At 52.1% G+C, this 26,535-nt stretch overlaps 1 protein-coding gene across 1 annotated transcript in view; it reads right to left on the reverse strand.

Moving 5' to 3' along the window:
- The window catches only part of CDH22 (cadherin 22), a 133,875-nt gene extending 111,195 nt beyond the window's left edge, over nt 1-22,680 (reverse strand). Inside the window, exon 1 of the mRNA XM_021669118.2 lies at nt 22,449-22,680. The gene's annotated coding sequence lies outside the window, so the exon portion shown is untranslated. The remainder of the gene's footprint in view (nt 1-22,448) is intronic.
- Between the last annotated feature and the right edge of the window lie 3,855 nt (nt 22,681-26,535).

Below are 26,535 nucleotides of genomic sequence, written 5' to 3' on the forward strand. Positions count from 1 at the left end.
TTTGTGAGGCCTTCAGTAATTTAAATGTCAAATACAATTGTAAAGTATCGATAAACATTTAAGTGGAGTGAATGCTTCTCCTTCCTGGAGAGGGCTGACAGGTGGTGGGGAGAGATTTTCTACAAGGAAAAGAGAAGGGGGAGAAAACTAAGACATTATGAGCACTTACTGTATACTTTTCATGGGATCTTCCTGTCAACCCTGCAAGGCAGATGTTCTCTTACTCAAAGAGAAGATGAGGAAACTGGGGCTCAGACAGGGAAAGAGATATGCTCAAGTTGGATTTGAACACAGCACCGTGGCTCTTTCAGCTCTCCCCCTCTGATGCAGGGCAGGGAGTTGAGGTCCAAATCTGACGACGCCTGGCCCTCGAGCCTTATTCCTCAGCATCCCCTGGGGTCTCGGTCTCACCCCATTAGCGCTGCTTTAAAAAGTGCGGACCGACCAGGGCGCATTATTGCCCACATAAATCAGGCGGCTCCAAGTATGGAACACCTTTAAACAAACAGCTGATGGGAGTGAAGTTCCAGGATCATTATTAATAGCTTTTCATTTCGGTGGCCGCTGTGCTGTGACATGCCTTCCCAGCAGAAGCCCTGCGCAGCCAGCCCCCATCCACTGATCCCCGGAGTCTACCAGTCAGAATGAATGACTGTACCTTTGTGTTAATTGAGGAGCCCAGCTACATGCAGAATGCTAATAGGGCCGAGTGGGAGGGGGTGGGTGCCAGCCTTGCCTGGTTGCTGGGCAGGGAAGGACCCCACCTCTGGTTTTCCTCCATGGCAGCCAGCTGCTAGATCTTTCTAACATCCTTGTCTGAGCTCTGCCCTCCCCTGCTCAAGAAAGCCCCATGGCTCCCGTGGCCCAGACCCAAGTCCAGACTCATCTGTCTGGCGTTCGGGGCCCTTCACATCTCATCCTTTTTGTGGCTTCAGCCTCCTTGCTTGCATTCTAATACCATGGAGCCCTGTGCTGCTCAAACTGGTATTCATTTATTCATCCATTCAATCAATCATCCATTCATTCAATAAACATTTACTAAGCCCTCTGAGGGATGGAGGGGATGAAGCTGTGAACAAGACAGGCGTGGTCTGTCATCCCATGGAATTTAATATCAAGCAGAAAAGACAGACATTTGTGGGCTCTGGAGCCAGGCTGCCTGGGTCTGTGTCACAGTTTAGCTCTTTATCATCTGTGTGACCTTGCATGAATAACCTTTTCTGGGCCTCAGTTTCCTCCTCTGTAGAATGGGAATAATAACGGTAGCTACCGCACAGAGTGGTGTCAGGATTTAAATAGCTAAGAAGATACGTGAATCACTCAATATTCTTCCGATCATTTACTGTGGAGCAAGAAATACTCCGTAAGTGTTAGCTGTTATTATCATTATTAACTCACGACTTCATTAAAACGTACGATGATCAGTGTAAAAGAAAGGTACAAGGAGAACATCCGACAGGGAGCTCGAGTCAGCCTGGGGCTCTTGGGAAGAGCTCCCTGAGAAAGTGATTTGTTAGCAGACTGGAGGGTGGGGGTGGCGAGGGCGAGGGCAGTCAGATGGAGGGGACAGCCTGGGTAGAGGCCCTGAGGCAGGACGGATTTTGTCAAGCTGAGAAACCTGAAAGGCAGCGGGGAGGTTGGCGCATCAGGAGTGATGGGGAAGAAGGCCGAGATGAGACAGGAGAAGCAGGCAGGAGGCCACACAGCGCACGATCTCGTGGGCCTTGTTAAATTTTAGATTTCATCCTAAGAGCAATGGAAAGCTGTTGAAAGCTTCTGAAGCAGAGGATTGGCATGAACCTTATTCTGTTTAGAACTCACCCAGGCCACTGTGGGTGTGCCACAGACTGGCCCCCGCCCCTTCACCTGCTGAGGTCCCCCATGGGGTGGCTGAGAAGGAAACAGGGACATGGGAGAGGAGGAGGTTGTCCAGATGAACAATAATGGTGGCCTGAAGGAGGTGGAGGTAGTGAGGTTGGAGAGGAGTGGGCTATTTCTAGAAACATACAGAAGGCAGAATCCTCGGGACATAGTAGGAATGCTATGGGGAGGTGCAAGACGAGGACCTGCTCAGTAAGACTTTGAGGTGGCCCCATTCACTGATTTGGGGAAGACAGGGAAGTAGAAAGTTTGGAGGATGAGGAACCACGAATGTAGCTTGCCATGCCCCAATGTCCGGAGACCTCGAGCCTTTGCATGTACTGTTCCAGGGAGAATGTGCTTCCTCGATCTTGCCTGGTGGATTTTGTATGAATCTCTCAAAGCCAGGCTCCAATGTACCCTTCAGTATATGAAGCCCTCCCTGCCTACCCCAGGTTTGGTCTCTCTCCCCTATGTGTCCACACCTCTCCCAGAACCCTGTACCTCATGAAGCTCTTGGCTCCTTCAGTTTCCTCTGCTATTTCCATCTCATCTCCCTCCAAATTTTGGAAGGTCCAGAACATGGTCCTTGGGCCACTCCTCTTTTCTGTCTATACCCACTCCTAAGATGACCACATACAACCCCACAGCTTGAAACCCCATGGATTTGCTGATGATTCCCAAAGGTATGTGTCCAACTCAGATGTCTCCCCAAAACCCAACACATAGAGCCTCTTGCCTGTTCAGTGTGGGTGCCTAAAAGACACTTCAAAACCCTCATGTCTAAACCCGAACTCCTGAGTTCTACCCCTCACCACACACAAATAATGAGAAAATAAATTCAAAAACTGCTCCTTTCCAGCTTTCCCCAGTTCAGTAACTGGCAGCTCCATTCTTCCAGCTGCTTCCGCCAAAAGCCTTGAAGTCAGTCTTGACTTCACACCCCACATCCAATCCATCAGCAAATCCTGCCAGCTCTACCTTAAAATAGATCCAGAATCTGGCCAATCTTGCCACTTTCATTCATTGTTAGCAGCCTGGTCCTGGCCACCATCATCTCTCACCTGGATGATTGCAACAGCCTCCTAACCGTCTCCCTGCTTCTGCCCTGGCCCCCTGCAGACTGTTCTCAGTTACGGTGTTAAAACATATATCAGGTCATAACACTCCTTCTCTCAAAATTCTTCTGGCTTCTTGTCTTACTCAGAGTAAAATGGCTCATAAAACCCAACACAAGTTGGCTTCTTGTTACTTTGCTGACCGTTTCCTACCTCCCCTCTCCCTCTGTTCCAGCCACACTGGCCCTCTGGCTCTTCTCTGAATAGACCAGGTATGATCCCACCTTTGGACCTTTGCGCTTGCTGGTCCTCTTGCTGGGAACACCCTTGCCCCTGATGTCTGCCTGGCTCACTCTCTCCCTCCCTTCCTTTGAGGGTCTGCTTATATGGCTCACCCCGTGTACCTTTCCCTGACAACCTGAGATTGTCTGACAATCTGAGATTCCCCAGGCCATTCCTATCTCCTCACCCTGCTTTCTTCACTTTCTCTATAGAACTTATCACTATCTGATACGTTGTAATGGATGCCTCCTTTCTTTCCAATGTGAGCACCGTGATTTTAGGAGTGTTGTCTTTTTTCTCTTGATGCTGTGTCCTCAGCATTTAGAACAGTGTATGGCACATAATAGGTGCTCAGCAGATATTTCTTGAATGACTTGCATAGTTTTTATCTGTCTGTCTTCCTGTTTGTCTGCTTGTCTGTCTCCCACAGCAGACAGCGGGAAGCCACTGGATCCAATTCTCCAGACTTTCCTGGTGTCCAACGCAGAGTCTGCAGAGTGGGTGCTCATCAAATGTTTGAATAAACAAATGAATAATAATAGAATTTCCAGATGGATTGTCTGGGGTGATGTGAGGGAGGGGCTATGGCTAGACAGAGCTGCCTACTGGAACTTTTCCTGCCATTCCTGAAGGAATTGGGGTCACCTGTGAGGGGAGGAAGCTAGAAACGTAAGCCAAGGAATCTCTAGAGGCCAGAAGGGATTGGGATTAAAATATAGGAGCTGATGATGGAAGGATCTAGAAGTGTAGGTTTCCAACTGGGCTTCATGTTTGGAGCTAACCTGTGGCTTTAGAATTATGTTGGAAGTTCAGGAAACTAAAGATTTAGAAAGGGCCAAGAGTTTAGGGTTAGGGTCTGAATGTAGGTTTGGAGTTTGGAAGACAGGCTGAAGTTTTGGATTTAAGGTTAATATTCAGAATTCTAGTTAGGGCTGAGTGTTTGGGAGCTGGGCCTAATGCTTGTGGTCAACTGGTTTTGAGGATGGGTCAAGGAACTAAAACTTTGGTGAGAAAACTGGATAAAGTTGAAGGTGGCATCATCTTGAGGGGCTCAACTTCAGGACATTTATTAGGTTTTCAAAGCATCTTTGCCAGGACAGTATGTGACAGTAGCTCACATTATATAGCCAAGTTCTTGAACAGTTATTCTCTACCAGGGGCAATTTTGCCACCCAGGGGGCATTTAGCAATGACTAGAGACATTTTTGGTTGTTGCCAAAACTGGGTAGGAGGGTGCTGCTGGCATCTAGTGGGTAGAGGCCAGGAATGCTGCTAAACATTCTACAATGCCCCGAACAGGCCTCCACGACAAAGAATTATCCAGCCCCAAATGTCAATAGTGCTGAGGTTGAGAAACCCCACGCTGGAGGATTTACTCATTCTCTGAAGGGTTAGCCAAGGCTAATCCAAGTGGGCCAGGAGTCAGGATATGAGTGTTTAAGGGGGAGGGCTGGTGTGATGTGGGTTTGAGCTATAGAGTCAGGTGCAAGCCTGTGTCCCTCTCCCCTGGATGGAGCTGCTCACAGCTATCTCTGGCTCTAGCAGACTCTAGGGGAGAGGAAGGGGGTTAGGGTGGAGATAGGGAGGAAGAAGGCCAGCCCAATGTGCCAGGGAATTCATGAAGCTATAGACAAGCAGGGTGGGAGCTGGTGAGAGAGAGAGAGAAGAAGAAGAAGAGAGAGAGAGAGAGAAGAGAGAGACTGACTAACAGGCTTGCAGAGTTACAGAGAGCCTGAGGAGGGTCTATGGGGGGTGTGTTGGGGAGGAAGGCTGAGGGTGTAGCACGGATAGTCAGAGAGCTGCAGAGAGTTGGCGTCTGGAGGGCCTGGTGTCTGATGCACCCTCTGCAACATATGTAATTGCCTTATTCAAGACAGAATTCAAATAATGATAGCTGGCTGGGCAGGTGGCTCACTCCTGTAACCCAGGCACTGTGGGAGGAGAGGCAGGTGGATCACCTGAGGTCAGGAGTTCAAGATCACTCTAGCCAACATGGTGAAGCCATGTCTCTACTAAAAATATGAAAATTAGCTGGGTGTAGTGGCATGCACCTGTAATCCCAGCTACTTGGGAAGCTGAGGGAGGAGAATCACTTGAACCTGGGAGATGGAGGTTGCAGTGAGCCGAGATCGTGCCACTGCACTCCAGCCTGGGAGACAGAGCAAGATTTCATCTAAAAATAAGTAAATACACACATAAAACAAAAAACAAATAATAATAGCTAACGCTTGCATCACACTTACTCTGTGCCACTCTCTAAATGCTTTACATCTGTTATTTTTAATAACAGATGTTTTAATCCTCATTTTTAATCCTCCATCGAGCCTGTGTGGTAGGATAATCTTCATTTTACAGATTGGAAATGGAGGCAGAGGGTTTAGGTAAGTTGCCTAGGATCCCATAGCACTGAGCGGCACTGCTGGCTCCAGAGCTGGCTCCAGGCTTCCGCTTTCCATTTACTTCCTCTACCATTGCCATTCATGATCTCATCACACCCTCTTGATGGTCTCCCGAGACAGGTGCTCTTGTTACTGCCCCTGCTGCACTGATGAAGTAACCAAGGCACAGAGAGGTGAAGCACCTCTCAACACAGCCAGGTCTGCCTGACAGCGAGGCTGCTTCTGCTTCTCTGCATTGCAGCCTGGGGTGCACCTCTGCACAGCCCATGTGACCACTCTTGTGGCCACATCTGATCTTCACAAATGGCCTCAGACTTCAGAGTTTCTCAACCTCAGCACTAGTGACATTTTAGCTGGATAACCCTTTGATGGTGGGGGCTCTCGTGGGGTAGGATGTCTAGCCGTATCCCTGGCCTCTACCTGTTGAATACCAGTAGCACTCTTTATGCCCAGTTCTGACAATCAGAATTGTTGTCTAGACAATGTCAAATGTTCCCTGGAGGTCAAAATCAACTGCCCTCCCATCCCAATAGAGAATGACTGCTCCAGACAGTAGGCAAAGGAGGATCCTCCTATGACATATCAAATCATGGGAGAAAGGACCAGAGAGGGTCACACCTTACCCAAGTTCACTCAGAGAGTCAGTGGTAGGACTCAGGTCACTCCAGCCAAGGGGAAGGCATGGCTGTTGAGCTTTCTCACTGGAGTCTTTCTCCCCCAGGGTGAGTGCTGAGTGCCAACAATGTGGCAGGAGCTGGCTGCCTGTCCCAGCAAATGCACAGGTTCCATGAGCAGCCTGTCCTTGCCAGAGCCCTCTGCTCTCCAGCTGAGCTAAGGTGGGGCTCTCTCTACTCCCAGCTGTGGTGCCAGGAAAACAGCTGTGGCTTTGATGTCAAACAGACCGGATTTCAAATCCCAGCTCTGCTACATCCATACCCCTGAGGCACAGCACTGAACATCTTTCACCCTCTGTTTCCCCATCTGAAAAATGGGCAGTTTGGATTAGAAAATTGCAAACATTCAACTAGTTCTGATATTCTGATTTTCTGACAAAGTAGGGTATCTGGTATCTTAGTCCTGGCTGTGCCTGCAACTCCGAGTGGCACCTTGGACAAGTCACGGCCCCTCTCCCGAACCCACTCTCCTCAATCCGCCATTCGCCTTCAAGCAGCCAACACTTCAGTCACACAGAACTTCTCATTATGATCTAAACTGTGAATTCTTCCCTGCCTCAGTTCATGTTGCCCCTCTGAAATGCTCTCCTGCCCATTATCCACCTGGAGAACTATTCATCTTTTAAAGACTGAGCCCAAGTCATTTGCTCCAGGGAGTCTTTCTGATTCCTGCAGGCAGAGTTAATCACTCCCTCTTTTGTTCTGTTCTGGTGCTTCTAGAAGAGCATCAGCCACTGGGGTATGTGTGTGTGTGTGTCTTCCCCACTAGACCAAAGGAGTCCTTGAAGACAGATCCCGGGTCTTCCTAATCCTAATATTTTTCTGGCCAACACAGTGCCTGGCACAGAGTAGGTGCTCAATACATGCTGAGTAAGTAAGAATGAATAAAGTAGGGGAGGAGACTGCCAAGACCCCTTAGTGGTTACAACCCTCTGGAATCCAGGGAAGGAGGCCAATCTCATGCTGTCATCTGAAGACTGCCCCCATCCCCAGTCCCAGCAATGGCCTGTTGCCTCAGCCACCCACACAATCAGCGGAGTCAGAGAGTACCTTGGACAGCGGCAACCAGACACTTCATATTATCCTCTGTGAAGCTGCCGCTACAGGGAGCTGTCTGTGCAGACCTGCATCTCCGTGTGTGCATGGAGACATGTGCTTGTAGAAGAGGCCTTGCTTCTTCCATTTTTCAATCCATCCCAGGCCTTTCTGAGGATCAGGCAGGGAGCCTATGTTTTTCATGTTTATGTTTCTGAATGTGCAGTCTCTGACTCAAGCTAGGGGTGGCTGGGGGTAGGGGGAGCACTCTGGAATTCCCTCCCACTCATAGTCCCTTGAGGAATCCATCCTTCTCTTCCTCTGAGCCACATGTCCCCAAATTGTCTTTAACCCTCTCTTCCACAAAGTCCTCTGACTAAAGAAACCAGATCTTAGTTCCTGGTTTTGGGGGTGGGGAGGAGGGAGGTGGTCTGTATTCTTTGAGATCCATCCATTCAACAGGTATTTTCTGAGAAGTTGTAAAAACACAGAGGCCCAGTGTGGTGGCTCATGCCTCTAATCCCAGTACTTTGGGAGGCCAAGGTGGGTGGATCACGAGGTCAGGAGTTCAAGACCAGCCTGACCAACATGTTGAAACCCCATCTCTACTAAAAATACAAAAAGTAGCTGGGTGTGGTGGCGCATGCCTATAAGCCCAGCTACTCAGGAGGCTGAGACAGGAGGCTCGCTTTAGGAGGCAGAGGTTGCAGTGAGCCGAGATCGCCCCACTGCACTCCAGCCTGGGTGACAGAGTGAGACTCTGTCTCAAAAAAACCCCACTTATGTTTAAGTTATTGGAGTCTTAGTTTGTTCACTTGTAAAATGGGGGTGGGGTAGGTAGATATGCATACAAAAGCAATCCTTAAAAGGGGGCAGCTTTACGGTTAGTGTATTGACCCTCAGTGCAGCACATTAACTTCAGCTTTCACCAAAAGGCAGGACTGGATGTCCTTGTTCAGCTGTGTCCAGCCGGTGGATCCCTAGTTAAGCCCCTTCCCTTCCTTGAGTCTCTGGTTGCAAAAGAAGTGGGTTCTGTTCTCTAAGTTCTGGTTCAGCTGTGGAGTCCTGAGTTTCCAGGATTCTGTAATGATGCTGGGAAGTCATACAACCTCTTCTTTCTTCCTCCCGCCTCAAGGAAGGGGCTGGAGCCTCAGACAGGAGATGGGGACAGACCAGAGCTTCCCGGGGAGGGTAGGAGGGTGCGGAAAGAGGAAAATCTGTCCTAGCTGGGGTGTGAGAGACAAGTTAACAGCTCAATTGTTATTTCAATTACACGGATTATTTGAAAACAATGTTATGAGTTTCATCACTGACAACCCCGGGAAATGGCTGCTATGGCAACCAGGGAAAAGAATGGCCCTGACCAGCCAATCAGAAGTTCCAGCTGTGCCCCAGTTTGTACAAACTCTCCCTCCTCCACAGGGCTCCTCCCATCCTTTGCTGGGAGGGGTGGGTGGGGGCTTGGGAGAAAGAAGGAAGGAAAGGGGCAAGGAAAAGGCCACTCTGTAGAAGGGAAGAGGACAAATGAGGAAACTGAGGCACAAGAAAAAGTGGGATTCCTGGCATTGGATGTTCATCCCAAATTCTTCAAAGGCAAGAACATATCTGACCCACTGCACCTTCCTGGTGCCCAGCACAGGCCTGGCACCCAGGAGACAGTAACAGGGCTTGTTCCAGAGCTGCCTGTGGCTGGGGAGGGGTTTCCCCTTCACATCCTTCATTCCATGCTCACCGTCTGGTGGGAGGGAATTCTTGAAGACCTTGTCCACGAAGGGCATACACTGGCCTTGTCTTTCACTGCCAAGAAGAGAACAGGCATGCTAGGAGCCTCTCACTGGCAAGTGAGACCTCGGAGATTCTGGGGTGTCTCTGAAAGCCCTGGATGTCTCTCCCTGCTGCCCTCTGCAGAGGCCACCTCTATGCCACATCTTTTGGCCCAGCCTTCTACAAACAAGGCACTCCAGTGGTCTCCAGAAAAGTGTTTTTGCTTTGAGAATATCCTGTGATTTCCCTATTCAGAAAGAAGCCAATTTGACAGTAAGCTGGGTGGACTCTAGCTCTGCAAAAGCTCCCTTCTGAAAGCCCATTTCCTACCCGGTCTGAGCTCCCTGCTGTCCACTCCTGTGTCCCCAAATCCTTCATCACATTTACTTTTAAAGAAACCCTTACGTAGGGCTTACAAGTGCTGGGCACTGTTCTAAGACTTTACAAACATTAGCTTGTTTCATTCTCACTACAACCCCTGTGACGCAGGTACTGTGATTATCATCTCCACTTTACAGATGGGGAAACTGAGGTGGTTAAGTAACTTGAGTAAAGACAGGCAGCTAGGAAGGGGCAGCTCAGGGAGCAGAACTCAAGCAGTCCCACTTCCAGAATCCAAGCTCTGGGCTGCCATCCTCATTCCTCCTGATGGATGCTGACCTACCTTGAGTCTTGCCTGATAGTCAAAAGACTCATAAAATTCAAGTTTTGTTGCCTCATCTATTTATTTTTAGAAGCAAGGTCTCGCTCTGTCACCCAAGCTGGAGTGCAGTGGCATGATCATAGTTCACTGCAGCCTCAAACTCCTGGATTGAAGCAATCCTCCCATCTCAGCCTCTGGTGTAGCTGGGAATACAGGTGTGTGCCACCACACTTGGCTAATTTTCTAATTTTTGTAGAGATGGGGATCTTGTTATGTTGCCCAGGCTGGTCTCAAACTCCTGGTCTCAAGTGATCCTCCTACCTCGGCCTCTCAAAGTGCTGGGATCACAGGTGTGAGCCACTGTGCCCGGCCTGTTGCCTCATCTTTTTATATCAGGAGCCTCCCAAGTGCTTGTCCTGAAACTCCTGTGCCCTCTTTTTGTATCTTCACAGTAGGGGAGTGGCAGACAGACACAAAGAGGGGAGGCACCTGGGGACATCATCGATAAGTGGACGTCTGTAGATCAATGCTGGTTCTCACAGCCCAAAGTCCTGATCTGGCTGTAAGGCAGGGAGAGGTATCTTCATTAATGTGATACCTGCTATGAGGACTCTATGTGCCCATTATCTCATTCATTCCAGCAAGGGAGGCCTTACACTCCTCATTTTACAGATGAGTAAACAGAGGCTCAGAAAGTCACAGACTTGCCCAAGGCCATCCAACCAAAATGTATCCAATAAGGATTGGTGCCCAGATCTGTCTGTCTCTGACTGCCATTAGCAAAAGACATGAATCCTGTCCTCAAAGGACCAGTTAGAGAGACAAGACAGGTAACGATGGTTCTCAAAGGGCTGAAAGGGGCGCTGAGATGGAACAGAGGGAAGGGCTCAGCCCAGGTGAGCAGAGGTTTGTAGGTGGGAGTGGGTCCTGGAGCAATGGCCTAGCAAGTGTGTGTCTTGTGTCTGGGCTCATCAGGTGACCATGTCAGATAATGAGATGGAGCTTTGAACGCCAAGCAGATGGTTTGGCGCTGACAGGCGAGGCCACAGGGAGCCATTGCTGTCTTAGGAGCCCCTTTCCCTCCCTCCTGAGGCGAACTCCCTCTCACGCAGCAGAGCAATTTCCCAAAGAATTTTCTCTAATTTGTGATTGTTTTTCTAACCAGAAGCAGCCAAGAGTCTGCAGCTTCTCCCAGCCCATGAGCCGAACCTAACGGAGCTGCCAAAGCTGCGGGTCTCCACTCCCAGCTCAATCGACTTGGGGACTTACAAGTCCCTCTGTCCCAAAATCCCCCCATGGTACTGGGCAGGCTAATGGTCCCAAATCCAGGGGCTTCTTTCCCAGCCAGAAGCTGGCTGAGTTGTTGCAGAGACCTGGGAATGCCTAAGCTAGGGCCACCCACTGCTGGCTGATGGTGCTTCACAGACCTCGAGGGCTAGTACCCCGGGACAGAGGGTGGCATGAGGGCTCTGGGAGGAGGCCAGGGGCTGCTTGAGGGCTCCAGGAGGGGCAGGGGCTGAGTGAGGAGGCCAGGGCTCTGTGAGTAGGGATGAGGGCTCCTTGAGGGAATGTGGACTCAGAGAGATGAATGTTCAGTTTTGGGGGAGCAGAAATTCTGTGAGAGAACAGGGTCTCTGGAAGGGACAGGCATGCCAGAAGGTGACCAGGAGCTAAGTGAGAGGAGGTGCTCAGGGAGGGCCTGGGGCTCCAGGACCAGGAGCTAAGTGAGAGGAGGTGCTCAGGGAGGGCCTGGGGCTCCAGGAGGGGTGGGGGCTCCGTGGAGGGTTAGGGCTTTCACAGAGGGTATAGGAGATCTGTGGAGATTCTAGGGAATGGGGTCTCTATCCTGTAAGAGGACCAGGCCTCTGGTGGGAGGTGGGGATCTGGCCAGGGGCCTGGCTGCAGGGCTGGGATTTGTGAGCACAAAGGCTCAGAAAAGAGAGCATGGGCTCAATGAGGGGATGGGGACTAACCCGCGGGGGACAGAGGCTCTGGGAGGGGCTCAGGGCTGTGCAAGAGGATGGGGGCTTGGAGAGAAATGGTGGCTTATGAAGGGACAGGGGCAGTGAGAATGTGGGGAGGCCCTTCCTCTAAGGTTGTTTGGGGATTAAATGTAGCCATCTCCTCCCCAACCCACTACCCAGGTGCCCTACCTCAGCTGGCCCATCCTAGCCACAGGCTTGTCTCCTTGGCTTACACAGCCCTGTTCCCCTGAGGGTCTCCCACCTTGGTCCTCTGCTCCACCATTCCCCTACCCACCTCTCCTCAAGGCCAGATCAAGACGCCCTCTCTACTAACCCCTCCACAAATGCCCCACTCTGCACCCATTTCCTCAAAGTAACCCCTATAGATTTTGATATCCTCCTACAGCTCAAATGCATTATCAGGTTGGTACTTCAGACACCTGTAATGATCAGTAAGGTAGTCCTCCCTCACAGCCAACCTCAATCCATCTAGCTGCAAGTGCAGCCAATTTCCTCTCTTCTGTCCTGGAAATAGAAAAAGAAGGCTGATCTACAGGCCACTGTTCATTCCATTCTTCATCACTTTGGATACATAAAGTCTCCTCTCAAATTTCTCTCTTCCAGGTAAAATCACTCTGCTCCTTTTTGTTGGCTTTTCTAATCATGATCTTTAGTATCAGGTATCTTCAAATACTGCTGCATTTTTACCAGAGCCTGGCACATAGTAGGCCCACAAGAAATGTATTTTGAATGGATGGAGAAGTTGGTAGATTTTGGGGGTGAATGAGGGTGGGGAGATGGGCAGTAAGAAGATGGAAAGAAAGGTGGTGATACACATGTGGGTGGATGACGGGTGGGTGGATAGATGGGTGGAGGTGGGTGAGGGGTGAACTGCAGGTAGATGGATGTTTAAATGGAGGTGGGTGGGCCGGAGGATGATGGATTGAATAAATGGATGGATTGATGAATGGGTGGATGGATGGATGGATGGGTGGGTGGATGGACGAGTAAATGGATGGCTGGCTTAGATGGGATGCTGGCTGGATGAATAATCTCAGCTGGCATCTCAATTTTCCCCTATATCTCCCAAGCATAGGCTCCCCTAATTTGGTTAATGGACCCCAGTCATCCCAGACACCAGGCTTGAGACTTTGTCATATTTCATTCCTCCCTCAACCTTATCTCCCACAACCAAGCAGCTCTGAGTCCTGCTGATCCTTTTCCTTGGGGCCTTTCCCCACTGGCCCCTGTTTTCTACAACTTCATTAAGCCCCTACCCCACTCACCTATGGACGATTTCATCTGCCCCTGTCTGCCGCCTCCTTTCTCTTTCCTTCAAGTCCATCCTAAAACACTGCCAGCAGCAAGATCTTTCTACAGCTTGATTCCTGCCAGCAACCTTCAATAGCTCCCTATTGCCTACATTCCTCAGCCTGGAGCTCCAAGCATCTGAATTCAGCTGCACCTTCCCTTTCTGGTCCTCTTTGCCTTTCCTCCCCTCCATGTCCTCTGTGCCCTGGTCAATAGGGCAACCAGCTGGGACCCAAGCCTTCACCAAGCTCCTCCTCTTTGCTCACGCTCTTCCCACCTGCTGGAAAGCTCCCACCCAACCCATCACCTCCATCTGCAGCAGTGCCATCCTAGCTTCAACACGCAGCTCAAATGCTGCCTCCCCCATGAAGCCTCCCTGGTGCCCTCAACCAGATAGAGTCAAACTCGCCACTTCTTCAAGAGCATTTATGGAGCACCAACTATGTGCCCAACTGGCTAATAGGGTCCTATGGTGGGAGGGCTGGGACACAGGAGAGCCACAGTCTTTGCCTTCCAAGGTACACAGCCTGCTCATGTAGTCATGTGTGTGTGAGCATGCAGGTGCATACGAACATATACAGAATTCAAGGGAAAAAAATAAGGGCAAAATAGCATAGTATTAGTAGCTAGGGCTTATAGAGCACTGAATATGGGCCTAAGTGCTCTGTTCTAAGTGCCTCCTAAGAAGTCATTTCACCTTCTCAATAATCCTATGAGGTAGGTACAGATGGGGAAACTGAGGCAGGAGGCAACTTAGCTAGTAAGTGGCAGAGGAAAGATGGGAACCCTGGCAGTCTGGCTCCCGGGCAGTTCTCTCAACAGCGCACAGTAGTGTGGCATAAATAGCGCTGTGGGAGTGGAGTGAACAGAAAATTCATGGCAAGGTTCATTCTGACCTCCCAGCCCCCATCCCACTCTGCCAACCCATTTCCCTTCCCTTTAAACCATTTGAATAAATGGACATTGAAATAGACTCAATTAGGGGCAAAGGACTCAGGCTGCTCTGAGATACCGTAGGGCCCTGGGCAAGTTCCAGCCTCTTCCTGGGCCTCAGTTTCCCTTCTGTATCATGGGCTTGGACTTGTCCATTCCCAAAGGCCCTTTCAACTCAAAAATGCATAACCCTAAACAGCCACTTGGATCATAGAAGATACACACCTTGGCAGCCTCCTGGCCTGGGGGCTGGGCTGCCTCTCCTGGGAACTCTCTGTTGTCTTTGAATACACAATTTCAGCCTCTGGTGCCTGTGGGCCCCGCTGTGAGACCACAGTCCTATGTCTGGTCACCTGAGTCTGTCCGGCTCATCACCTGCCCATCATCTTGTCTGCCTGCTGACCTGGATCCACCTGCTTCTGCTACCCATCCATCAGCTTGCCTGCGTCCATCCACCTTGTGTCCCCCACCTGCCTGGTGCCTGTCATTCTGCCCATCTCACACACACACACACACACACACACACACACACACACACACACTCCACCTCCCCTCCCCTACTGTTCGAGCACCACGATGACAACAAAGAAGATGGGCAGCAACTTCTGCTTTGTTCACTCGCAGAGGGGTCCGTGGTGTTAACATCTGGACCTACTTTCCAGAAGCCAAAACAGTTCTCTGCCATCCAGCATCCTTCCCTTCCCCAGGGACCCACCCAACCCCCTCTTCACCCGGCCCAGGCTTCTACTTGAGGAATCTGGTCAGGGCCACATGCCTCCTGCCAAAAACGTCCAAGTGGTCCCTGAAGAAATCATTGGACAATAGCGTGAAGATGTGTGTACAAGGATGTTCATGGCAGAATTGTTTGTAATAGCGAAGGATTGGAAGCAACCCAAATGTCCAACAGTGGGGGCTGGTTAAATGAATTATGGGCCAGCCACACAATGGAGAACCATGCAGCTCTTAAAAAATGATGATGTAGATGTAGATTTATCGAAATGGCAAGACATTCACAATATATTATAGGGTGAAAAAAAGCAGGTTATGGAGGCATATGTATAAAGCAGGATGCCATTTTTATTTTTTAAAAATCTATATACGTCAAGAAGGATATGCACTGAAATGGTAGCCAAGTGGTGGTAAAATTATGGCTAATTAAAAATGCTTTCATATATAAAAAGATACATACATATATACATATATATATAAATTTACACAAGCACGCACACATATACAGAGTCACTCTGTATTAAATACTTCCTACAAGCCCGGCTTGGTGCTAAGCGCTTTGTCTGTATTACTTCATTTCTCCAGAGTCCTTGGAGGTAGGTTTTATTAAAACTATTTTCTAGATGAGGAAACAGAGGCTCACTCAGCTACAAAGTGGCAGAGCCGGGACTTCAACTCGGCTCTGTCAGGCTCCAGAGCCTGTGCACAATCAGTAGGTTGTCATGTTTCTCTTTTTGTTTATCTGTATATATAAATATATATATAAATAAATATATATATATATATGAAATCAGGCTGGGCACAGTGGCTCATGCCTGTAATCCCAGCATGTTGGGAGGCCAAGGCAGGTGGATCACCAGAGGTCAGGAATTCATAGCAGCCTGGGCAACATGGCGAAACCCCGTTTCTACTAAAAATACAAAAATTGCCTGGGCGTGGTAGCGGGTGACTGTAATCCCAGCTACTTGGGAGGCTGAGGCAGGAGAACTGCCTGAACCCGGAAGGCAGAAGTTGCAGTGAGCTGAGATTGCACCACAGCACTCCAGCCTGGGCAACAAGAATGAAACTCCATCTCAAAAAAAAAAGTATATATATGTATATATATCGACTTGAGTGATAAAGAAACAACATAAGTTAACAAGACAATGAAAGAACAAGGCTGGTGAACTATACACGGCAATGTACCCTCAACCTCTGGGATCCTGCACAGGAGCTCCCCACAGCCTGTCCATCCTTCTCTCCTCTCTACGAGCTTGTGTACTAGGACGGCCCAGCTCTCTGCGGGGAGGGACTATGCAACCCTGGTTAGAGTTGGGCCTTCGCCTTGCAGACTTCAAGGCTGTGTGGCCTCAGGGCTCCTCTCCTCACACCCAAATTGAATTCAGTGAATGGAGTGCAGCTTTGCACCATATGCCATGCTAGACCTTAGAGAGGAAAAAATGAAAACGCCCGGCGCCTGCCTTCGAGATCTTCTCATCCAGGGCTTGGTTTCTCAGCCTCCGCACTATCAACAGTTTGAGCTACATGAGTCTTTGCGGTGGGAGTGGGGGGGACTGTCTTGTGCCTTGTAGGCGGTTTAGCAGCATCCCTGGCCTCTACCCATCAGATGACAGCAGCAGCCTTCTACGCAGTTGTGACAGCCAAAAATGTCTCGAGACATTGCCAAGAGTCCTCTGGGGGGCAAAATTGCCCCCAGTTGAAAAACACTGATCTAATGTGCTGCAGATGATACAAGGCAGGCAGTGAGAAAAAAAACTAAACTAATTGCTACAGAGGTTCAAAATATAGACAGGAGTCACGTGTGCCTGGCTGGGTCCAAGAAGGTTTCTGGGGATGAACCTGTCCCTGAAACTTGAGAGCTCCTCAAGGTTCTTTCTATTCTACAGACTCATCCAGGATGGTGATCTCCTCCTTATGGCCTCAGAACTCTATTTCCAACCCAGAACTCTCCGAGTGGGCCTAGATGTCTTTGCATGACTGTCCATCAGGCATCCTCACTTGTGTATCTCACTAGGATCTCACCCTGGACCTGTCCACAGCTGGTCCCCACCTCTTCTCAAAAGCCCTTCTCCTCTTCATTTAGCATCTTCACGACCCACACAGCCTCCTGAGCCAGGAATGGGAACTCCTTCTCTCCCCCATGCCCACGCAGTTACTCAGCTCTGTCCATTCCATCCCCACAATGCTCACTAGTCCCCTCCATGCCCCAGACCCAGACACCATCAGCACAGGCCCTGGTCTTCCCCACACAGCAGCAGGATGAGACTTCTAACGGCGAATCTCCCCGCACCACTCCTCTGCTGAAAACCAGTGTGGCTCTCCACTGCTCTCGGGATGACGGCCAAGCTCCTTCTGCGGCTTTCAAGACCCACGGGACCTGGCTGCTACCCACCTTGCTGGCCTGGTTTCCTGTGACTCCCACTCCCTGAACCCCAACCTCTGTGTGTTCTACTTCAGCCAGCTGAACTCGCAGTTCCTCTGCTATTCTCCCTCTCTTTGGGGACTTGATACTCTTCACCCCTTGGCCTGGAGGCCACTCTCCCTGCTCTTGTTCCGCCCTACCCACCTTTATCCCATAGATAACCTCGAGTCAGCCTGCAGGTGTGCTCATCACTTCCTCCTAGAAGCCTCTGCTGCCCCACCCATTGGCTGTCACAGTTAGGAGAATTGCTCATCTTCCTCCTTGGACCACCAGACTCCTGTCGGCTGGGATTCAGGCTGCTTGTCACCACTGTGTCTCTACCATGTGGCACAATGCTTAACACATAGTAAATGCTTTATGTATATATGTAAATATACGTATTTTAAACTGGATAATGAATGGATGGTCACACAGGCAGATGGGTGATGCAAGGAAGAGGTGCTGTTTGGGTTGGGTCCTTAATGCCTTGGAATATCTTCAGGGAAGGGCATTCAGGTGGAAAGGCAGGTGGGGCTGGATGCGGGAGTGTCAGATTGGAGGCACAGTGGGAGATAAAGGAGGATGCAGACGGATTACAAGGACCTTGAATGTCATGGTGCCGAGTCTGGACTTAATTCAGTAGGCAATGGGGAGCCATGGAAGGGTTTTAATCAAGCCAGTGACACGATCCCACCTGCGCTAGAGAAAGATCGCTCTGGTTGCCGCAGGGGTTGCAGCAGGAGGGTATCAGAGGCTGGGAGGCCAGGGAGGAGGCTGCCACAACAAGTTAGGCAAGAGCCAGTGAGGTCTTAGCCGGAGCGGGAATTGCAAGATGGGTGAGAAGGGAGAGAAGGTAGAGTTTAGGATGAAATGTATCTGTGGGGATCTAGAACGTGTTCCTACACCGCCAGCTGCATGCAGGGACTCTACCTTCCACAAGGCAAAGGCGGAAGGATCCTGAAGTCAGAGACAGATCCTGATGGTCCTAACTCAATTCCCCCCCTGCAGGGGTGCGGACAGCCAAGATCATGTGCAAAACCAAACAGGGAGGAACGGCTGCCTTTACCCACTGGGAACCAAAGAATACAAATGGAGGGATATGAACAATAACAATACTGCTGGCTGGGCGCAGTGGCTCACACCTGTAATCCCAGCACTTTGGGAGGCCGAGGCAGGCAGATCACGAGGTCAGGAGATCGAGACCATCCTGGCTAATGCGGTGAAACCCCATCTCTACTAAAAATACAAAAAGTTAGCTGGGCGTGGTGGCATGTGCCTGTAGTCCCAGCTACTCAGGAGGCTGAGGCAGAATTGCTTGAACCTGGGAGGTGGACGTTGCAGTGAGCCAAGATCGCACCACTGCACTCCAACCTGGGCGACAGAGCGAGACTCCATCTAAAGCAAGACAAAAAAGCACAAAAAAGAAAACAATACTGCTTTGTGTATGGGGTGTTCTACGTGCCAGGCATCGTCCTCAGCATCATGCACGCTCATGCACATTTCATCTTCACCACAACCCAATGAGATAGGTATTACATTCTCCTCCATTTCACAGAGGAAGAAACCGAGGCTCAGAGAGGTAACTTGCCAGCAAGTCACAAACTCAGGCTGGTTGGACTCCAATGCCTACGCGCTTAATCAGCTATTTATATTATGCAAAGGAAAGAGCTGGTAACAAGTGGATGGCTGAAGGCTTGTGGGTCTGACGACAAAGCAAGAAGTTCCCAGCCTAATCCCAATGTGACAGCAGGAAGGAGCTGCTGGTGGGGCACGGAGGGAAGCGTGGGGGAAGAAGGGAATTCCTCCAGGTCTCTGCACCTCGTGTGTTTGGAATCAGACCCACATATTCAGAAAGGTGTGTGCCCTTTCTGTAAGAAAGGTGTGTGCCCCTTCTGTAAGTAAGAGAACTGAGCTAAGGAGTGAGCAGTGAGCATATCCTTAACCCGCAGACGGGTCACCTCGGAGTAATTAAAGAAAGGCATCCCCCTCTGGGGGCAACCAGCCCCATAGGCCCATGGCTGGTAAGTATATGAAGCCTTTTTACATATCAGAGAAAGATGCCCCCTCCTCCAGGCAGGCACAGTCTGTCTTTGGGACACCTGACTTGGAGAGTGGAGCTTAAAATGGACCTCAGCCCCTGCTCTCCTTCTGCATGAAATGCCCTTGGACAATCATCAGCCTGCCCAACTGCATATAACAGCCATGCCTCCGGCCTCCCTGTCCTGCACCTCTGTTTCCAAGCAGCTATTCGGCATCACAGCAATGAGGAAATGTCCCTCCTGCCAGATCCACAGAGCTCACATCACTTCACAGACAACTTTCTTGTTAGACCTTGCTCCATGGGGAGAAAGACAGTCCTCTCATGCCCACTGCCCTGATGAAAAGTTGAGGTCAGAGCCTGTCCTGGTGGTGAAATATCTAGGTTTTCTCTAGAGAGGCCAGAATCAAACACAAGGTTCTAGGAAGGAGAGGCCTTGAGTCGAAAGCTCCGTCTTAAAGGTGCTCTGAGGAACCTGAGTGGAGGGTGTGCTCACCCTTGCGGGGACCATGAGGCTTTTCTCTCTGAGCCTGGGTGTCCTCTCAGCCTGATAGTGGTGGATTCCCTGCCCGGTCCCCAGCCCCAACACCCTTCCTGGCTCAGCTATGGGGAGGAATGAGGAAGTCCTCAGCCCTGAGGCCTCAGCCCAGACACCACTTTAGGGTCTTCTATTCCCCTACTCCCTCCCAGGCCGAGCAGCACCAGCTGCTGCCCATGTTATATAAACAGAAATCATTCTCTCTCTCTCTCTCTCTACACCTGAGGCTGCCTTTCCGAATGGAGCTTCCTGATGGAAGAAAAGGGGGAGGGGGAAGAACAGAGAGAGAGGAGAGAAAGTTTAATTGGCTGACACTCATCGCCCATGTGGTAAATAAACTGGCTGCTCCGAACTTTGCCAACTCAGGAGGAGACAGGCCTGCCTGGGCTCCCTGCCCCAGCTATGGCCCGGCCCCCTATCCAAGGGCTTCAGAATGTCGGGCTCCTGCAAAGCCCTCAGAAAGACCAGTGCCTGGGGAAGCAGAGGGGCACTGGGTGGGGGGTGGGGGGTCCAACCTCTAGGTATGATTGTTCCAGAGCACCACCAGAAACATCCTGAGATCACAGCCACTCTTTTTGCAGAAAGGCTGGGACTTGCTCAGAGGTCACAACACACTTTTAGGGGCCAAGCTTTGTCCTCTGCTTCTGCTACTTGGCTTCTCTGCTAAAGGCATTCAACAGCCTTCTTCCTGCACTAGGCTGGGAGCACTGGGGGTCTAACTTGAACACCTCATGTTGAATTTAAGCAAGTGTCTTCTTGTCCTGCCTGCAACGTGAAGCCAAGAAACAGCTCAGTTTTGCCCCAGACCTGCCCAATATATAAGGAACGTTGGTGAGGCCTGGAAGTCAAGGTGCCTGAGTTTCTATTCTGGCTCTGGATCCAGCTTACCATGTGACCTCGGGCCGCTGTTGCCAATCCTTGAAAATGGGAAAGAGGGCAGCCCAGGTGGTCTCCAATGTGCTGCTCACAGTTACGAATAGGGAAAGGGGTTCTTGTCTCCAGGGCCCCCCTGATGGGGCCACCCAAGAGGTACGGGTGCCCCTTAGCTGAGAGAGACCTGGTTGGCTTTATAAAGTACCTGCCCCCAAGGCACTGGCAGTGGTGGTTCCAGAAGGGCACGCAGACAGGAAGCAGTGTTCAAATGTTGACAATGCCCTTCCCTTCCAGGAGGAATGGAAGAGGAGCATCCCAGACACTGGGACAAGGAAGGAAATAAGGGTGAAGTGGAGAAATGGCTGAGGCAGGGAACAAGTGAGTGCTATAGAGAAACTGAGGCAGACAAAACAGAAGATGGGTTGGTGGTAGGGGGGCAGGGAAATGATCACAGATGGGCAAAGACCAAACATGTCACAATGGGTGTAGAGGCCAAATTCCAACAAGTACTGTAGACTAGGGACAACTGAGGGGGACAGAGTGGGCACTGATGGGCACATATACGGGATACTAGTGAAGGACAGAGAGTCATGGTGGTTAGGGAGGAGCTTTTGGGTCCTAGGGCAGCGGTGATGCTGATATAGGATAGTGGTGCTGACCAGTGGGAGAAGAGGATGCGATCCTGAACCTGGGTGGAGGGACCACAGAGAGCTGGCACCCCCAAAGCCCTCGAATGAGCCGCTGCCTGTGCTGAGGGCACCTTGGCCAGCCCCAGAAACCAAGGAGTGCTGGAATCAGACTCAAGGAAAACGAAGCTGGCATCCGAAACCCTGGTGACGCCCGAAGGGGTAGGAGAGAAGAGGTTCCCAGGAGCGAGTGCCTTGGAAGCCCTGAGCAGCTTCAAGCAGCAGCTTCTCTGCCCGCCACAAGGGGGTGTCCTGCACCTCGGGGAGACCTCGGGGGACCCTGGATCAGCTCCACCAGCTGCAGCTCCGCCTCGTGGACTCCGGCGGCGCCCCAGCTGGGACAGGGCCCGACGGTGCCATAGAAGAAGCAGCGGGGAGGCGCGAGCGAGACGGGTCCACACTGTGCCACGCAGTCCACTCTTCCCGTAAAGGCCGCGGCCCCCGAGGGTTAGCCCTAAGTGGCGCTCTCTTAGGACGTTAGGCTGTCGGGGGCCCCGTCCTTCTTCCGCGGCAGGGACCGTGTCTCAGGAGTCGGGTCCTAAGGAAGAGGGCAGCGCCAGCCCCTCGCTCACCGCCAGCCCGCCCGACGGCCAGAAGGCAGCGGGGTCGCGCTGGTGCGGCCGGCAGGGGTCCCTGTGGGCCGGCGCCCCCGCCCAGAGGGGGCCAGAGCAGTGCGTGTTGCCGCGGCTGGAGTCAGCCTCCGGGTGCCCTCGGACGAGGCACGACCTCGCACACACACACCGCGCGCACACGCTCGCGCCGTGCGGTATTTCCCGGCCCCGGACCCCGCCTCTGGGAGGGGCCGGGGAGCCGAGCCCCGCTAGCAGGGTGGAGGAACCGGGAACGCCTGGGTCCCGGTCCCCGCGTCAGGGCTGTGTGCCACCTTCCCAGCCCCTTTCGGCGCGCCGGCTCGGCCCCTGGCGCTGCTACCCCTCGGCCTGCGGGGGTCCCGGAGGCTCCCGGGCGCGCGGCGGACGAGGTTGGGGAGACGGGTGGGGGCCGCGGGCTTCGGGCCGAGAGGCGGCTCGGCTCCGCGCCGGGGAAAGTTTGGACGTGGGAAACTCCCTCCCCGCCCGCCCCGCCGAGAGGAGGGGGCGCGCAGGGCCGGGCGCAGGCACCCCGGCTCCTCCTGCGGCGGGAGGCTCGCCCCCCGGGCCGCCTGCCCGGCCGCTCCCGCCGGCTATGGGGCTCCCTCCTGGCCGGGCAGCCTCCCCTCGGCGGCGATCCGTCCGCCCCTCCCGCGGCACCCCGCGCTCTTACCTCGGGGAGCGGCCCGGGGCTCCCCCCAGTCCTGCCGCCTCGGGACGCTGCGTGGGGCGGGAGCCCCGGCGCGGGCGGCGGGCGAGTCCGGAGCCCCGCGGCCGCCCGGAGGAGCCGGAGGGAGAGCGGGAGCGAGAGGGGGAGCCGCGGCGGCGTGTGCGCGCGTGTGTGTGAGCGAGAGAGCGAGAGAGCGAGGGAGTGAGCGAGCAGGAGCGAGGGAGTGTGCGTGTCTGACTAGGGGGGAAGTGTGCAAGGGACGGATCCCTTCCTTCCTCCCGCAGCCTCTGGTGGAGACTCGGAGAATGCAGCGCCCGCCGGGCAGGAGCGCCGTGCAGCGCCGAGCCGCAGGCGGCCGCGGGGCCCGGACCTCCGCAGCAGGGGAGCCCCGGCCCCCACCCCCCAGTATCGCGCGCCCCTCCTACGCCACCAAGAGGGGCCGGCCTCTCCCTCTCGGGCAGCTTAGTCCCAGGAAACCCCCCAGGGAACAGTGCTCCTCCCTCCTCCAACCCGAGATCCGCGCGAAGGGAGCGCCCCCAGGAGGGGGACCATCTACCTCCCAGCCTGGCAGCTCCCCCGGTGGTCGCAGTTGGAGACCCGAGCCTATTCCCCCACCTGATTTTACTGCTACTAGGGCTTCCCATTTCCCCGCAACTACGGGGAAGGGGCCCCTTCAGAGGAGCGCGGACACAGGCGAGGGTGGGAGCAGCCTTCTCCAGTGGCCGCCCCTGGCTTGCTGCCCAGAAAGGCCCCTTGCACAGACCAGATCAGTCAGTTCAGAAACAGTCACTGCGCATTGAAGTGGACAGAGACCAGGTGCCCGGTGCTGAGAGTCTCCAGGCAGGTGAGAGGTCGGGTGCCCCCGCGAGAGGACGCTGTGGGCTTTTCCTCTGGAGGGTCCCGCTGGACATCCCTGTAACCAACAAAGTAAGCAGGCAAAACAAGACAGCTCCATCCTTAACTTGGTGCCACCTTGACCCGGACAAGTCTCCCAATAAAATCTTCCCACCGCCCAGAAACTCCTTGCTGGCCGAGTTTTCTGTTCTTTTAAAAATCCGTCTAGCCTGCTCCCCGATGTTTTTTCCACCTGGCCCTGCTTCTTTCTCCAGGCTGCCTGGCTTTCCTTACTGCCTTGTCTCTCTGGGATGAGGCCTAATGGAGGTGACCCTCCCATCCCCACTCCTGAGTTCTCAATATGAGGTTGTTGATGTTAGGATAGGAACAGTGACTCGCATAGACCTACCCTTTGTCCTAGGTGTGGGTCCCCTTAGGAGCTACCCTCCTCCCCCACTCCCCACGGCTGCCAGATAGTTGGGTGAAGGATAACAGGAGACTGGACAGCTGCAGACCTCTGTCCTGCCATGCTGCCACTGACCAGCCATGTAATCACCCACAATCAGCTGCTGAAGTTCATGGTAAAGAGGGTGTGGGGCCTTCCAGGACCCCGGCTCTGCCTCACCCCTATCCTTCTCTCTTCCTCACCTCCTTCCCCAATTTCCATCTCCGTCTCTACACCCAAGCCCTTCTCCCTGGTGATTGGAATCACCTCCCCTGCTGGCTGCCCCTCCGGCCCCTCCTACTAAGCTCCATCGTTCGTTTATTTTGAGATGTATTCTTTATTGTGCCAGGCTGTTCCTGCCCCTAAGTCCTTTTCTTGGTTTATTTCCCTCATTGATCTCTTCCAGTCTTGTCTTTCCATCGTCTTCCTTTTCTCCGTCTCTGTCCTCCCCTCTCCTCTCTATTCTTAGCCTGTACTCTTTCATGCTTTCAGAGACTAGAGGCCAGCCTTCCAGATGCATCTCTTCACTTTTGGTTCCCTCCACCCGCTCCGCCTCGCTTTTGCTGTTTGCTCCAGTCCCTGCTCCCTCTTTGCCTCTTCCTACTGGCCCTGGTGTGTGCTGTTCATCTCAGGAGTCAGACCTACTTGGTTGATCACAGGTTATTTTGGCCTGGGACACTGTTGCTCTCACATCTGCATGCACACAGTAGGTGCTCAGTAAATGTTATTGAATGAACTGTTATCACATCTCTTTCTTTTGTGCTGGTCTCTCTTCTCTCTCTCTTTTTTTTTTTTTGAGATGGGGTCTCACTATGTTGTCCAGGCTGGATTCCTGGACTCAGGTGATCATCCTGCCCCAGCCTTTCAAGTAACTGGGACTTCAGGCATGTGCCACTGCACCCAGCTCCCCATAACTCTTTATTAGGCCCCCAGGTTTTCCTCTCCCAATGTTTCCCATTTTCAGGCTCATTCTACCATAATTTCCAATCCTTCCTTCCTTCAACAAACTTTCTCTGAGCATCCACTCTGTGGTGGGCACTATGGCTAAGCTCTAAGAACACATTGAGTGTTTATTGAGCACTTGCTGTGTGCCATAGTTTTGCTTTTAAGTCCTCACAATAAGCAGATACTAGTATTAGCCCATTTTACAAATGAGGAAACTGAGACACGGTGTTGAAATAGCAAGATCATCCAGATGGCAAGTAGAGAGATTGGGGTGATGCATTGGGCCTGGGTCAGAATTCTCACTCTGGTCTGGGAGAAGGTAAGCTGGGACTTCTGCAGTGTGGCAGGTGCAGCAAGAGGCAGTGTAGTGTGACAGAGGAAGAACTGGGCAGACCTGGGCTCTGAGAGCAGCTCTGCCTCATGCAGCCTGTGTCACACGGGGCAAGCCACTTCCCCCAGTGTGGATGCGAAGAGAAAATGAGATGATAGTAACAATAGTTAGCATTTAGTGAACCTGCGCCGTGTGTCAAGCCCTCTCCTGAATGTTTTACACAGATTATTTCCTTTTACTCTAAACAAATTTATAGATGTATAATGGGGAAACCAAGGCACAGATAAACTATGAAACATGCCCAAGGTCACACAATTTGGTTGTGGCAGAGCTGGGATTCAAACCAAGGCAGGCTGGGGCCAAGGCCTGCACACTGAACTGGTGTGCAATACTGCCTCTGGGCAAATAAAATGCCAAGTGCTTTGTAGTTAAGTTTGAACCTGTGTTTATATATATATATATAAACATCCTCGCCAGCATATATATATATATATATATATATAATGTGTTGAGTCTACAAATAAGGGAGACACCACTCCCCCAGGGACTCGGTAGGGTGAGAAAGGACTTGGGGAGAGAGGCATGGCTAGGGAAGGATTCCAGAAGGAGGCGCTTGTGAGAATTCTTCCCCATTCATCAGATGGGCACCCAGCCCTGTCTTGGCACATGGGGCATGTTTTCCCTCTGGAGTAGTCATCTGGGTCCGTGGGCATTTCTCTCTCTCTAGCCCAGGTTCACTCCATCTTGACCCTGTTGACATTTGGGCCAGATAATTATTTGTCATTGGGTCTGTCCTGTGTAGGATGCTTAGCAGCACCCCCAGCTTCTACCTACTAAAGGCCAGCAGCACACCCCCTCCCCAGTTGTGACAACTAAAAATGTGTCCAGACATTGCCAAATGTCTCCTGAAGGGCAAAGTCACCCCCAGTTGAGAGCCACTGCTCTAGTCTGAGTGCCTTAACGGCAGGATCTGCTCCAGGGAGCCTGCGAGTTTGAGTAGGTGTCAGTGAAAGGTGTGTGTGTGTGTGCACGCGTGTGTGTTGGGGGTGGGGAGGCTGCTCTTAGCTCCAGGCTCTGCTCTTCTCCCTGGCTCTTTTCCTCTCCTCTACACTTTGCTGTCATCTCTTATCTGTCTGCCACCTTCTCACACAATGTCCATCTGTCCTGGCTTCTCTGACTCCCTCCACTCCAGTCTCTGTCTCCTCCCCCTCAGTGTCTCTGGTCTCTCTGACTCTTCCTGATTGGGTGTCAGTCTTCTGCTACCTGCTACATCCTCTCTAGGGCCCTTCTCTCCTTATCTCCTAGCTGTGCCCCTGTGTCAGTCTTTCTCTTTCAGTTCCCCCCCTCCCGCCCGTCCCGTTCTCCCTGTCTCTGTGTCTGTCTCCCTCTCTCTGTTTCTCTGTCTCTTCCCATCTCTGTTTCTTCGGGGCACCCCAGTGTCCCTCTGTCTCCCTCTTGCCTGTTCTACTCTGGTTCTCTCTGTCCTCATCCCCCCACCTTTTCCCTTTCTCTCTTTTCCTTCTCTTCTTCCTTCT

This window comes from Aotus nancymaae, unplaced genomic scaffold (genome assembly GCF_030222135.1).
Source record: "Aotus nancymaae isolate 86718 unplaced genomic scaffold, 86718_ANA_hifiasm-v0.15.2.pri h1tg000029l, whole genome shotgun sequence".
NCBI classification, from domain to species: domain Eukaryota; kingdom Metazoa; phylum Chordata; class Mammalia; order Primates; family Aotidae; genus Aotus; species Aotus nancymaae.